Below are 15635 nucleotides of genomic sequence, written 5' to 3' on the forward strand. Positions count from 1 at the left end.
GTAACCCTCACCCTAGCCCTCACCCTAACCCTAATCCTAACCCTAAACCTCACCCTAACCCTAAACCTACTCCTAAACCTCAACCTCACCCTAACCCTAACTCTAACCCTAACACTAACACTAAACCTCACCCTAAGATAACCCTAACCATCACCCTAATCCTAACCCTCAACCTCACCCCCACCCTAAGCCTAACCCTAAGCCTAACCCTAAACCTATCCCTAACACGCACTTACCCTCACCCTAAACCTAAACCTCACACTAACCCTAAACCTAAACCTCACCCTCACCCTAGCCCTCACCCTAACCCTAATCCTAACCCTAACCCTCATCCTAACCCTCACACTTACACTAACCCTAACCCTCACCCTAACCCTAACCCTCCCCCTAACTCTCACCCTAACCCTAACCCTCAACCTAACCATAACCCTAACCCTTACTCTAACCCTAAGCCAAACCCTAAACCTCACCCTTACCCTAACCTTAACCCTCATCCTCACCCTCACCTTAACCCTAACCCTAAACCTAACCCTAACAGTAACCCTAACCCTATTCCAAACCCTCACCCTAAACATAACCCTCACCCTAACCCAAACCATCACCCTATCACTTACCCTCACCCTAACACTAACCCTAAACCTAACACTAACCCTCACACTAATCGAAGACCTAACCCTAACCCTAACCCTAACCCTAACAATAACCCTAAACATAACCCTCACCCTAACCCTCCCCCTCAACCTATACCTAACCCTCAAACTCAACCTCACCCTCACCCTAACCCTAACCCTAAACCCCACCCTAACCCTCACCCTAACCCTCACCCTCATGCTCAGCCTAAGCCTAAGCCTAATCTTAACACTAACCCTAACCCTCACCATAACCCCAACCCTAACACAAACCCTATCTCTAAACCTCACCCTCACCCTAAACCTAACTATAACCCTAACCCTAAACCTAAGCCTCTATCTAACCCTAACCCTCACCCTCAACCACACCCTCACCGTAACCGTAACCGTCACCCTAAACCTAACAATAACCCTAACCCTAACCCTAACCCTCATCCTAACCAGAAATTTCACCCTAAACCTAACCGTCACCCTAACACTTACCCTCATCTTAACACAAACCCTGACCCTAACTCTAACTCTCACACTAACCCTACCCCTCACCCTAAACCTTAACTTCACCCTAATCCTAACCCTCACGCTCAAACTAGCCCTCAACCTAACGCTAACCCTTATCCTCACCCTAAACCTCCTAACCCTCAATCTAACCCTCACCCTCATCCTAACCCTAACCCTCACCCTCACCATAGCCCATAACCAAACCCTAAGCCTAAGCCTAACCCTCAAACTAACCCTCACTCTAACCCTAACCCCAATACTCACCTTAAACATAACCCTCACCCTCACCCTAACTCTATTCCTAATCCTAACCCTAACTCTAACCCTCCCCTTAACACTCACACTTACCCTAACCTAAAAAGGAACACTAACCCTAACCCTCACAATAACCCTTACCCTAACCCTAACTCTAACCTAAACCACACCCGCACCGTAAACCTAACTCTAACACTAACCCAAACCCTAAACCTTACCCTAACCCTAACCCTAACCCTCATCCTCACCCTCAAGGTAACCGTAACCCTAAACCTAACCCTAAAAATAACCTTAACCCTATACCTAACCCTCACCCTAACACTCACCCTCACTCTAACACTAACCCTAACCCTCCCCCTAACCCTATATCTAACACTCAACCTCACCCTCACCCTAACGCTAACCCTAAACCCCACCCTAACCCTAACCCTAACCCTCACCCTCATGCTCAGCCTAAGCCTAAGCCTGCCTAATCCTAACACTAACCCTAAACATCACCCTAACCCCAACAATAACCCTAAACCTAACTCAAACCCTAACCATCACCCTAACCCTAACTCTAACCCTAACCCTAAACCTGAACCTCATCCTAACCCTAAACCTCAAACTCACCCTCACCCTCAACTTAACCGTAACCCTAACCCTAACCTAACAATAACCCTAAACCTAACCCTAATCCTCATCTTAAGGATAACTTTCACCCTTACACTAACCCTCACCCTAACACTTACCCTCAACCTAACACTAACACTCACCTTAACACTAACCCTCACACTAACCCTAACCATCGTGCTAACCCTAACCCTCAAACTCTCCCTAACCCTAACCCACACACTTACCATAACCCTCACCCTCAGCCTAACGATAACTTTTAACCTTACCGTCACCCTCACACTAACCCTCACCCTAACCCTAATCCTCATCCTAACCCTCACCCTAACGGGAATCCCAACCATCACCCTAACCCTACCCTCACCCTCACCCTCAGCCTCAGCCTAAACCTAAGCCTAAGCCTAAACCTAAACCTAACCCTCACCCTCACCCAAGCCCTCACCCTAACCCTCATCCTATCCTTTAACCTAACCATAAACCTAACCATCTTTCTAAACCTAATCCTCATCCCCAACCATATCCTCAGCCTAACCCTAAGCCTAAGCCGAACCCTAACCCTAACCCTCACACTCACCCTCACCGTAAACCTAATCCTAAACGTAACCCTAACCCTAATATTAAACCTCAATCTAACACTCAGCCTAACACTAACTCTAACCCTCCCCCTAACTCTAACTCTAACCCTGAACCTCACCCTGATCCTAACCATAAACCTAACCCTAAACCTCACCCTAACCCTGATCCTTACCCTCACCCTCACCCTCACCCTCACTGTAACTCTAAACCTAACCCTAATCCTAACCCTCAACTTCACCCTGACCCTAACCCTAACTCTCACCCTTAACCTAACCTTCACCCTCACTGTAACCCTAACCATAAACCTCAACCTCACCCTAACCCTCACACTCACCCTCACAGTCAACCTAATCCTAAACATAACCCAAACACTAGCATTAAACCTCAATCTAACACTCACCCTAACCCTAACCCTAATACAAACCCTAACTTTAATGCTCCCCCTAACCCTCCCCCTAACCCTAACTCTAACCCTAAACCTCACCCTCACCCTAACCATAACCCAAACCCTAAACCTCACCCTAACCCTAACAATAACCCTCACCCTCACCCTAGGACTCTCCTTAAAACTAATTGTAACCTTAACCCTCATCCAAACCCTCACCCTAATCCTAACCCTAACACTCAACTTAAACCTAAACATAATTCTAACCCTCAACCTAACCCTAACCCTGACCCCACTGTAACCCTAACCCTAACCATCACCCTAAACCTAACCCTCATCCTAAAACTAGCCCTCACCCTCACCCTAACCATAACACTAATCCTAACCCTAAACCCACCCTATCCCTCACCCTAACCCTAACTCTAACCCTAAACCTGTCCCTCACGGTAACCCTAACCCTCACCCTAACGCTCACCCTAATCTTTATCCTAAACCAAATCCTAACCCTAAGCCTATCCCTTACCCTCACCCTAATCTTCACCCTATCCCTAACTCTAACACTAACCCTAACCCTAAACCTCACGCTCAGCCTCACCCTAACCCTAACTCTAACCCTAAACCCAACCCTCACCCTAACCCTAACCCTGACCCTAATCCTCACCCTAACCCTACCCCTCAACCTCAACCTAACCCTCACCTTAACCTTAACCCTAACATTAACTCTAACCCTAACACTCATCCTAACCCTTCCCCTAACCCTAAGTCTAACCATAAACCTAACCTTACCCTAGCCCTAATCCTAACCCTAACCCAAAACCTCACCCTAAATATTACCCTAACGCTCACCCTCACCCTCACCCTCACAGTAACTCTAATCCTAACCCTAACAATAACACTAATCCTAACCCTAAACCAAACCCTAACCCTAAACCTAACCATAAACCTAACCCTAATCCTAAAACCTACCCTCAACCTAACCCTAATCCTAACCCTAACCCTCACACTAACCCTAAACCTCACCCTCATTGTAAACCTAACCCTCATCCAAACCCTCAACCTAACCCTAAACCTAACCCTCACATTAACCCTTAGCCTCACCCTGAACCGCACACTCAGGCTAACCCTAAGCCTAACCCTAAATCTAACCCTAACACATACACTCACCCTCACCCTAACACTAAACCTAACCCTAACACTAACCCTAACCCTCAGCCTCCCCCTAACTCTCACCCTAAATCTAAAACTAACACTAACCCTAAAACCAACCCTCAACGTAACCCTCACCATAACCCTACCACTATAACTAACCCTAAACCTCATCCTCACTTTCACCGTAACCATAACCGTAACCCTAACTCTAACAAAAACCCTAACCCAAACCCTAACCCTAACCCTAACCATAACCCTCACCGTAACCCTAACCCTCACTCTAACACATATACTCAACCTAACACTAACACTAAGCATAACACTAACCCTCACCCTCACCCTAGCCCTCACCTAAACCCTAGTTCTAACCCACACCCTCACCCTAACCCTAACCCTCATTCTCACCCGAAACCTTACACTAACCCTAACCCTAATGCTCAATCTAAACCTCACCCTAACCCTAAACCTCACCCTTTCCCTAACCCTAAACCTAAACCTAACCATCACCTTTATCTTAACCCTAACCCTCACGTTTACCCTTACCATCCTCCTCACCCTAACCGTCACCCTAAACCGAAACTTCATCCTAACCAACACCCTAATCGTAAACCTAACCATCACCCTAACCCTAACCCTCAACCTCAACCTCAAACTCAGCCTAAGCCTAAGCCTAAGCCTAAGCCTTACCCTCAACCTATCCCTACCTCTAACACTAACCCTAACCCTAACCCTCACAATCAGCCTCACCCTAACCCTAACTCTAACCCTAAACTTCACCCTCACCCTAACGCTAACCCTAACCCTCACTCTAACCCTCAACCTAACCCTAACCCTAAACCTCACCCTCACCTGAACCATAACACTCACCCTCACCCAAACCCTAATCCTAACCCTAAACCTCATTCTAAACCTCCACCTAAACTTATGACTAACCCTCACTCTAACCCTAACTTTCTAACCCTCAACCTCACCCTCAGCCTAGCTCTAAGGCTAACCCTAACCCAAACCCTAAACCTCAACCTAACCCTAACCCTAACACTAACCCTAACCCTAACCAAAACCATAACCCTCACCTTCAGCCTCACCATCAGCGCAAACTTAACCCACACCATAACAGTAACAATAACCCTAACCCTCACCCTAAACCTAAACCTAAACCTCACTCTCAACCTTACCCTCAACTTAACTCTAACACTAACCCTAACAAGAAACCCAAACCCTAAACCTAACCCTAACCCTTACCCTCAACTAAACTCTAAACCTAACCCTAACAATAGCCCTAAACCTAAACCTAACCCTAACCCTCACACTCACAGTAACTCTAACCCTAACCCTAACACTAAAGCAGACCCTAACGCTAACCATAAGACTCACCCTCACTCTGGCCGTTACCCTAACCCTAATACTAACCCTTATCATAACCCTAAACTTCATCCTAAACCTCACCCTAACCCTAAAACCCTAACCCTCACACTAGCCCTCCATCTAACACTAAATCTAACTCTAAACCTCCCCCTCACCTAACCCTAACCCTCACCCTCACCCTCATCCTCTGCCTAACACTAAGCCTAACCCTAACTCCAACCCTAACCCTAACACTAACCCTAACCCTAACCCTCATCCTAACCCTCAACCTCACCCTAGCCCACACCCTAAACCTCAGCCTAAGCCTAACCCTCACCCTAACTCTCACTCTAACCCTAACCCCAACCCTCACCCTAATCCTAACCCTCACCCTGACCCTAACTCTAATCCTAACCCTAACTCTAACGCTAACCCTCACACTCACCCTCACCTTAACCCTAGACCTAATCCTAAACTTATCCCTAACCCTCTCCCTCACCCTAAACCTCATCCTAACCCTAACACTAACAGAAACCCTAACCCTAACCCTAAGCATAAACCTCACCCTCAGCCTAAACCTCACCGCAAAATTAACCCAAACCATAACACTAACAATAACGCTAACCCTCACCGTAACCCTAACCCTAACCCTAAACCTAACCCTAACCTTAACCCTAATCCTAAACCTAAACCTAAACCTAAACCTAACCCTAATCTTAACCCTCAGCCACACCCTCAAAGTAACCATAACCCTAACCCTAACCCTAAGCATAAACCTCACCCTCAGCCTAAACCTCACCGCAAAATTAACCCAAACCATAACACTAACAATAACGCTAACCCTCACCGTAACCCTAACCCTAACCCTAAACCTAACCCTAACCTTAACCCTAATCCTAAACCTAAACCTAAACCTAAACCTAACCCTAATCTTAACCCTCAGCCACACCCTCAAAGTAACCATAACCCTAACCCTAACCCTTACAAAAACCCTAACCCTAAACCTATCCCTCATCCTAACCAAATCCTTCACCCTAACCCTAACCTTAACCCTAACACATACACTCATCCTAACCCTAACCCTAACCCTTACACTCACCTTAATCCTTACCCTAATCCTAATTCTAACCCTAAGCCTAACACTCATCCTCACCCTAACCCTCACCCTAACCCTAACACTAACCTTACCCCTAACCCTCACATTCAGCCACCCCCTAACCCGAACTCTGACCCTAAACCTCCCACTCCCCCTAACCCTAACCCTAACCCTAACCCTAAACCTCACCCTAACCCTACCCCTACACCTCACCCACACCCTAGCCCTCACCCTAACCCTAATCCTTATCCTAACCCTCAGCCACACCCTCAAAGTAACCATAACCCTAACCCTAACCCTTACAAAAACCCTAACCCTAAACCTATCCCTCATCCTAACCAAATCCTTCACCCTAACCCTAACCTTAACCCTAACACATACCCTCATCCTAACCCTAACCCTAACCCTTACACTCACCTTCATCCTTACCCTAATCCTAATTCTAACCCTAAGCCTAACACTCACCCTCACCCTAACCCTCACCCTAACCCTAACACTAACCTTACCCCTAACCCTCACATTCAGCCACCCCCTAACCCGAACTCTGACCCTAAACCTCCCACTCCCCCTAACCCTAACCCTAACCCTAACCCTAAACCTCACCCTAACCCTACCCCTACACCTCACCCTCACCCTAGCCCTCACCCTAAACCTAATCCTTATCCTAACCCTCACCCTAACCCTCAACCTAACCCTAACCGTCAATGTCACCAAAACCCTTACCCTAAAAATCACTCTAACCCTAAACTTAACCGAAACCCTAACTCTCACCTTAACCCTAACCCTAACCTTCACCCTAACCTGAACCCTCACCCTCACCCTCAGCCTAACACTAAGCCTAAGACTAACCCTAACATTACCATCACCCTAACCATCACCAAAACCATAACCCTAATCATAACACTAAACCTCACCCTAACCCTAAACTTAATCCTAATCCTAACCCTAACCCTAACCCTGACCCTCAACCTAACCCTCACCTTAACCCTAACCATAACCCTATTCCTCACCTCAATCTCATTCTAACCATAACAGTAACCCTAAACCTCACCCTCATCCTAACCCTCACCCTAAACCTAAACCTCATCCTAACCCTAGCCCTAATGCTCACTCTCACCCTAGCCCTCACCCTAACCCTAATCCTAACCCTAAACCTCATGCTAACCCTTCCCCAAACCCTAAACCTAACCCTCACCCTAATGCTAACCCTCACCCTCAACCTCACCCTCAGCCTAACCCTAAGCCTAACCCTAAACCTAACCCTAACACACATACTCACCCTCACGTTTGCCCTAATCCTAACCCTAAACCTAACCCCAACCCTCATGCTCACCCTAACCCTCACCTTAACCCTAACGCTAACATTAACCCTAGCCCTAACACACACCCTCAGCCTCACCCTAACCCTAACACTAAACCTCACGCTCACCCTAACCCTAACCCTCACCCTCACCCTAGCGCTCACCCAAACCCTAATCCTAACCCTAAACCTCAACCTAACCCTCCTCCTAACCCTATGACTAACCCTCACCCTAAGGCTAACTTTCTCACCCTCAACCTCACCTTCAGCCTAACCCTAAGCCTAACGCTAAACCTGACGCTAACACAAACACTCACCCTCAGCCTAACCTTAAGCCTGAACCTAAAACTGACGTTAACCCACACACTTACCCTCACCCTAACCCTAATCTTAACCCTAACCCTTACACTATCTCTCCCCCTAACTCTCACCCTTACCCTAACACTAACACTATCCCTAACCCTAAATCTCAACCTAACCCTCACCTTAACCCTGACTCTAACCCTAAACCTCACCCTCACCCTAACCCTAACTCTAACCCTAACCCAAACCCTAAACCTCACCCTAACCCTAATCCTAAACCTAACACTGTCCCTAACCCTCACCCTAATCCTCACCCTAGCCCTCAAACAAACCCTAATCCTAACCCTAAACCTCATCCTAAACCTCACCCTAACCCTAAACCTAATCCTCACCCTCACCCTTACCCCCAACTTAACTCTAACCCTAAGCCTAACAATAACCCTAACCCTAAACCTAACCCTAATCCTCACACTCACACTACTCTAACCCTAACCTTAACACTAAACCTCATCCTAATGCTAACCATAAACTTCACCTTCACTCTAGCCCTCACCCTAACACTAATCCTAACCCTAAACCTCATCCTAACCCTCACTCTAACCCTAAAAGCCTAACCATCACACTAGCTAAATATAACCCTAAACCTCACCCTCACTTAACACTAACCCTCACCCGCACCCTCACCCTCCGCCGAACACTAAGCCTAACGCTAACTCCAACCCTAACATAAACCACACACTCACCCTCAACCTAACACTATTCCCAACACTAACCCCATCCCTAACCGTCACCCTCAACCTAGACTTCACCCTAACCCTAATCCTAACCCTAAACCAAACACTAACCATAAGCCTAACCCTAAATCTCACCCTAAACCTAACCCTAACCCTCACCCTCACTGTAAGGGTAACCCTAACCCTAACCCTAACAATAACCCTAATCCTAACTCTAACCCTCACCCTAACCATAACACTCACCCTAACCCTAACCCTCACCCTAATACTTACCCTCACCCTTACACTAAGCCTAACCCTAACACTAACCCTCACACTAATCTTAAAACTTAACCTAACCCTAAAATTCACCCTAACCCTAAACCTAACCCACACCCTCACCATAACCCTAATTGTCACCCTAACCCTCACCCTAATCCTAACCCTCACCATAAACCTCAAACTAACCCTAACCCTAATTCTTAATCTAACCCTCACCCTCACCCTAACCCTAAGTGTAACCCTAAACCTAACCCTCACCCTAACCCTAACCCTTATCCTTATCTTAACCCTCACCCTCAGCCTAACCCTCACCTTTATGGTACCATCACCCTCACCCTAACCCTCACCCTAACACTAACCCTCATCCTAACCCTCACCCTAACCGTAACCCTAACCATCATCCTAAACCGAACCCTTACCCTCAACCTCACCCTCGGACTAACCCTAAGCCTAAACCTAACCCTAACCCTCAACCACACCCTAGACCTCACCCTAACCCTAATCCTAAACCTAACCCTCTTCCTAACCCTCACCCTAACCCTAACACTAACCATCACTCCAACCGAAATCTTCACACCCAACCTCACCCTAACCCTAACCCTCACCCTCACCTTAAATCTAACACTAACCCTAACAATAACACTACTCCTAACCCTAAACCTAACAATAAACCTAATCATATATCTAACCCTCACCCTCAGCCTCACCCTCACTGCAAACGTAACCATAACCATAACACTAAAAATAATCGTAACCCTAAACCTAACCCTAACACTCACCCTCACCCTAACATTTATCCTAACCCTAACCCTCATCCTAACCCTAACCCTCACCTTAACCCTAACCCTAATCCTAAACTCACCCTAAAACTAACCCTAACCCTCACCCTCACCCTACCCCTCACCCTAACCCTAATACTAACCCTAATCCTCATCCTAACACTCACCCTAACCCTAACCCTAACCCTCACCCTAACCCTAATCCTCACCCTAACCGTCAAACTAACCCTAACCCCCACCCTCACTGTAACCTGAACGGTAAACCTCACCCAAAAACTAAAATTAACCGAATGCTTATTCTCACCCTAACGCTAACCCTAACCCGAACCCTATCCCTAACCCTCACCTTACTCTCACCCTCAGCTTAACCCTTAGCCTAACCCTAAACCTAAGCCTAACACAAACACTCACCTTAAAACTAAACCTAATACTAATCCTAACCCTAACCCTAACCCTCACCCTCATCCTAACCCTCACCCTAACCCTAACACTAATCCTAACCCTAACCCTCACCCTAACCCTAACCCTAACCCTAACTCTAACCCTAAACCTCACCCTCACCCTCACCCTAAACTTAACCCTAACCCTAAATCTCAACCTAACCCTAAACCTCACCCTCACCCTCACCCTCAGCATAACTCTAATCCTAACCCTAACAATAATACTAATCCAAACCATAACCCTAAATCTAACGTTCACCCTAATCCTCACCCTAAACCTAACCCTAAACGTCACCCTCAGCCTCACCTTCACCGTAAACTTAAATCACCCTCATTGTCAACCTAACACTAAACCTCACCCTAACCCTAAACCTAACCCTAACCCTAAATCTCACCCTAACCCAAACCCTAACCCTCACCCTAGCTCTCACCCTAACCCTAATCATTCTCACCCTAAACCTCACACTAACCCTAACACTAATCCTCAATCTAACCCTAACCCTCACTCTAACCCGAACCCGAACCCTCACCCTTACCATAACCCTCACCCTCAGCACAACTCTCACCTTTACTCTTACTGTCACCCTCATCCTAACACTCACCCTCATCCTAACACTCACCCTAACCGTAACCCTAAACATCACCCTAACCCTAACCCTCACCCTCACCTTCAGCCTCAGCCTAGCCCTAAGCCTAAGCCTAACCCTAACCCTAAACCTAACACTCACCCTAGCCCTCACCCTAACCCTAATCCTAACCCTAACCCTCATCCTAAACCTCAACCTAACCATAATATGAACCATAACACTAAACCTAATCCTCATCCCCACACTCACCCTCAGCCTAATCCTAAACCTAAGCCGAACCCTAACCCTAACCCTCACACTCACCCTCACCAGAACCCTAATTCTAATCCTAACCTTAACCCTAAACCTAAACCTCAACCTAACCCTCACCCTAACCCTAACCCTAACCCTAAACTTAACCCAAAACCTAACTCTCACCCTAAACCTACCCCTAACCCTCTCCCTAAACCTAACCCACACCCTCACCGTCACCCTCAGCCTAAACCTAAGCCTAAGCCTAACCCTAACCCTCACACTCACCCTAACCTTAACCCTAACCCTAATCCTAACCCTAACCCTCACACTCTCTCTAACCCTTACCTTTACTCTTACTATCACCCATTATCCTAACCATCACCCTAAACCTAACCCTCATCCTAACCCTCACCCTAACCGTAACCCTTAACATCACCCTAACCCTAACCCTCACCCTCAACTTCAGCCTCAGGCTAATCCTAAACCTAAGCCTAAACTCACCCTAAACCTCACACTCACCCTAGACCTCACCCGAACCCTAATCCTAACCCTAACCCTCATCCTAACCCTCAACCTAAACATAACCAGGACCATCACTCTAAACCTAATACTCATCCCGAACCTAGGCCTAAGCCTAACCCTGACACTAACCCTCATCCTCAGAGTAACCCTTACCCTAACCCTCACCCTAAAACTAAATTTAACCCGAAACCTAACTCTCACCCTAAACCTCACCCTAAACCTCACCCTAAACCTAACCCTCAACCTCACCCTCACCCTCAGCCTAATCTTAAGCCTAAGCCTAACCCTAAACCTAACACTCACACTCACCCTAACCTTAACCCTAATTTTTAACCCTAAACCTAACCCTAACCCACACAGTCCCACTCACCCTAACCCTAATCCTAACCCTATCCCTAACACTATCCCTACCCCTAACTCTCACCCTAACCCTAACCCTAACACTAACACTAACCCTAAACCTCATCCTAACCCTCATCCTAACCCTGACTCTAACCCTAAACCTCACCCTTGCCCTAACCCTAACTCTAACCCTAACCCAAACCCTAAACCTCACCTTAACCCTAACCCTAACCCACACCCTCAATGTAACCGTAAACATAAACCTTACCCTAACAATAACCCTAAACCTAACCCTAAACTTCAACATAACCCTAGCCCTAACACTAACCCTAAACCTCACCCTCACCCTCACCCTAACCCCAACCCTAATCCGAACCCTAAACCTCAACCTTACCCTAACCCTCACCCGCACCCTCAACCTCACCGTAACTCTAAACCTAACCCTAAGAATAACACTAACCCTAACCCTAACCATCACCATAACCCTAATCCTAACCCCCAAACTCACTCTCAGCCTTACCCTTAGCCTAAGCCTTACCCTAAACCTAACCCTCAAACTCACCCTCACGCTAACCCTAATTCTACTCTAACCATATCCCTAAACATCAACATAAACCTCAGCCTCACCCTAACCCTAACAATAAACCTAACCCTAACCCTCACCCTAAACCTCCACCTAACCCTAACTCTAACCCTGAAACTTACCCTCACCCTAACCCTAACCCTCACCATAAACTTCACCCTAACCCTCACCCTCAACATCACCCTCAACCTCACTGTAACTCTAACCCAAAACCTAACAATAAGATTAACCCTAATCCTAAACCTAACCCTAACCTTAACCCTAACCATAAACCTCACCCTCAGCCTCACCCTCACCGCAAAATTAACCCTAACCATAACACTAACAATAACCCTAACCATAACTCTAAACCTAACTCGAACCCTAAACCTTGCTTTATCCTCACTCCCAACCTCACCCTCAGCCTAACCCTAAGAATAACCCTAACCCTAACCCTCACCGTATCCCAAACCCTAACCGTAACCCTAACCCTAACCGAAACCCTAACCCTAACCCCAAACCTAACACTAACCCTAACCCTAAACCTCAACCTCACCATCACCTTATCCCAAACAATAACCCTAACCCTCACCGTAACCCAAGCCTAAGCCTAACCCTAACCCTCACACTCACCCTCACCCTAACCCTAATCCTAAACATAACCCTATCCCCAACCCAAACCCTCACTCTAGCCCTCAACCTAACCCAAATCCTAACCCTAAACCTCATCCTAAACCTCACCCTGACCCTAACCTTAACCTTCACACTAACCCTAACCCTAAACCTAAATTTCACCCTAACCCGAAACCTAATCTCACCCGCACCCTTACCCTCAACTTAACTCTAACCCTAACCCTAACAATAACACTAACCCTAAACCTAACCCTAACCCTTGCACTCACCATAATTCTAACACTAACCTTAACCCTAAACCTCACCCTAACGCTAACAATAAGCCTCACCCTCACTCTAGCCTTCACCCTAACCCTAATTATAACCCTAAACCTCATCCTAACCCTCACCCCAAACCTAAAAGGCTAACCATTACACTAGCCCTCTACCTAATGCTAAATTTAACCCTTAACCTCACCCGCACCTAACCCTAACCCTCAACCTCACCCTCACCCTCCGCTTAACACTAAGCCTAAATCTAACTCCAACCCTAACCATAACACTAACCCTAACGCTAAACCTCACCCCAACCCTCACCCTAACCCTCAACCTCACCCTAGCCCACACCCTAAACCTAAGCCTAAGCATAACCCTCACCCTAACTCTCACTATAACCCTAACCCCAACCATCACCCTAACCCTAACCCTCTCCATCACCCTCATTCTAACTCTAATCGTAACCCTAAACCTAACCCTCACACTCACCCTCACCTTAACCCTAGAACTAATCCTAGCCTTAACCCTCACACTCACCCTCACCCTAAACCTCACCATAAACCTAACTCTAACCATAAACCTAACCATAAACCTCACTCTCAGCCTCACCCTCACCGCAAACTTAACCCAAACCATAACACTAACAATAACTCAAACCCTCACCCTCACCCTAACCCTAACCCTAAACCTAACCCTAACCCTAACCCTAAATCTAAACCTAACCATAACCCTAATACTAACCCTCACAGTAACCATAACACTAACCTTAACCCTTACAATAACCCTAACCCTAACCCTATGCCTCATCCATACCATATCCTTCACCTTAACCCTCACCCTAACACTTACCTTCACACTAACACTAACTCTAACCCTAAAATTAACCCTCACATTAAACCGAACCCTAACCCTAAACCTCAACCTAAACCTCACCCTCACCTTAACATTAACACTAACCCTAACCCTAAACCTCCCCCTCCCCCTCCCCCAACCCTATATCTAACCATAAACCTCACCCTAATCCTAACCCTAACCCTCACCCGCACCCTCAACCTCACCGTAACTCTAACCCTAACCCTAACAATAACACTAACCCTAACCCTAACAATCACCATAACCCTAATCCTCACCCCACCCTGAGCCTCACCCTCACCTCAAACTTAACCCTAACCATACCACTAACAATAACCCTAACCCAAACCCTAATCCTAATCCTCACCCCCACCCTCATCCTCACCCTAACCCTAATCCTATCCCTAACCTGGACCCTAACCTTAACTCTAAACCTAAACCTCACCCTCAGCCTAACCATAACTCTAACCCTAACCCTAACACTAAAACGCACCCTTACTCTAACTCTAACCCTCATCCTAACCCTAACCCTCACCCTGACCCTCACATTTAGCCTAACCCTAAGCCTAACCCTGAACCTATCCCTAACACACACACACTCAGCCTCACCCTAACACTAATCCTAACCCTAAACCTAACCCTCCCCCTAACTCTCCCCCTAACCCTAAACTTAACACGAACACCAACCCTAACCCTCAACCTAACCCTCACACTAACCCTAACTCTAACCCTAAGCCAAACCCTAAACCTCACCCTAACACTAACCCTAACCCTCATGTTCACCCTCACAGTAACGGTAACACTAAACCTAACGCTAACAATAACCCTAACACTATTCCCAACCCTCACCTTAACCATAACCCTCACTCTAACCCAAACCATCACACTACCACTTACCCTCACCCTAACACTAAACCTAAACCTAAGCCTAACCCTCACACTAACGCTAACACTAACCCTAACCCTAAACCTCAACCTAACCCTCAAACTCACCATAACCCTAATTCTAACCCTAAGCGTAACCCTCCCCCTAACCCTCCCCCTAACTCTATACCTAACCCTCAACTTCACCATCACCCTCAACCTAACCCTAACCCTAAACCCCACCCTAACCATAACCCTAACCCTCACTCTCATGCTTGTCCTAAGCCTAAGCCTAAGCCTAAGCCTAACACTAACTCTAACCCTCACCTTAACCCCAACACTAACACTAACCCTAACTCCAACCCTAAACCTCACACCCACCCTAAACCTAACTCTAATCCTAACCAGAAACCTAAACCTCAT

Source organism: Dipodomys merriami, unplaced genomic scaffold (genome assembly GCF_024711535.1).
Source record: "Dipodomys merriami isolate MVZ:Mamm:240054 unplaced genomic scaffold, mDipMer1.0.p SCAF_80, whole genome shotgun sequence".
NCBI lineage: Eukaryota > Metazoa > Chordata > Mammalia > Rodentia > Heteromyidae > Dipodomys > Dipodomys merriami.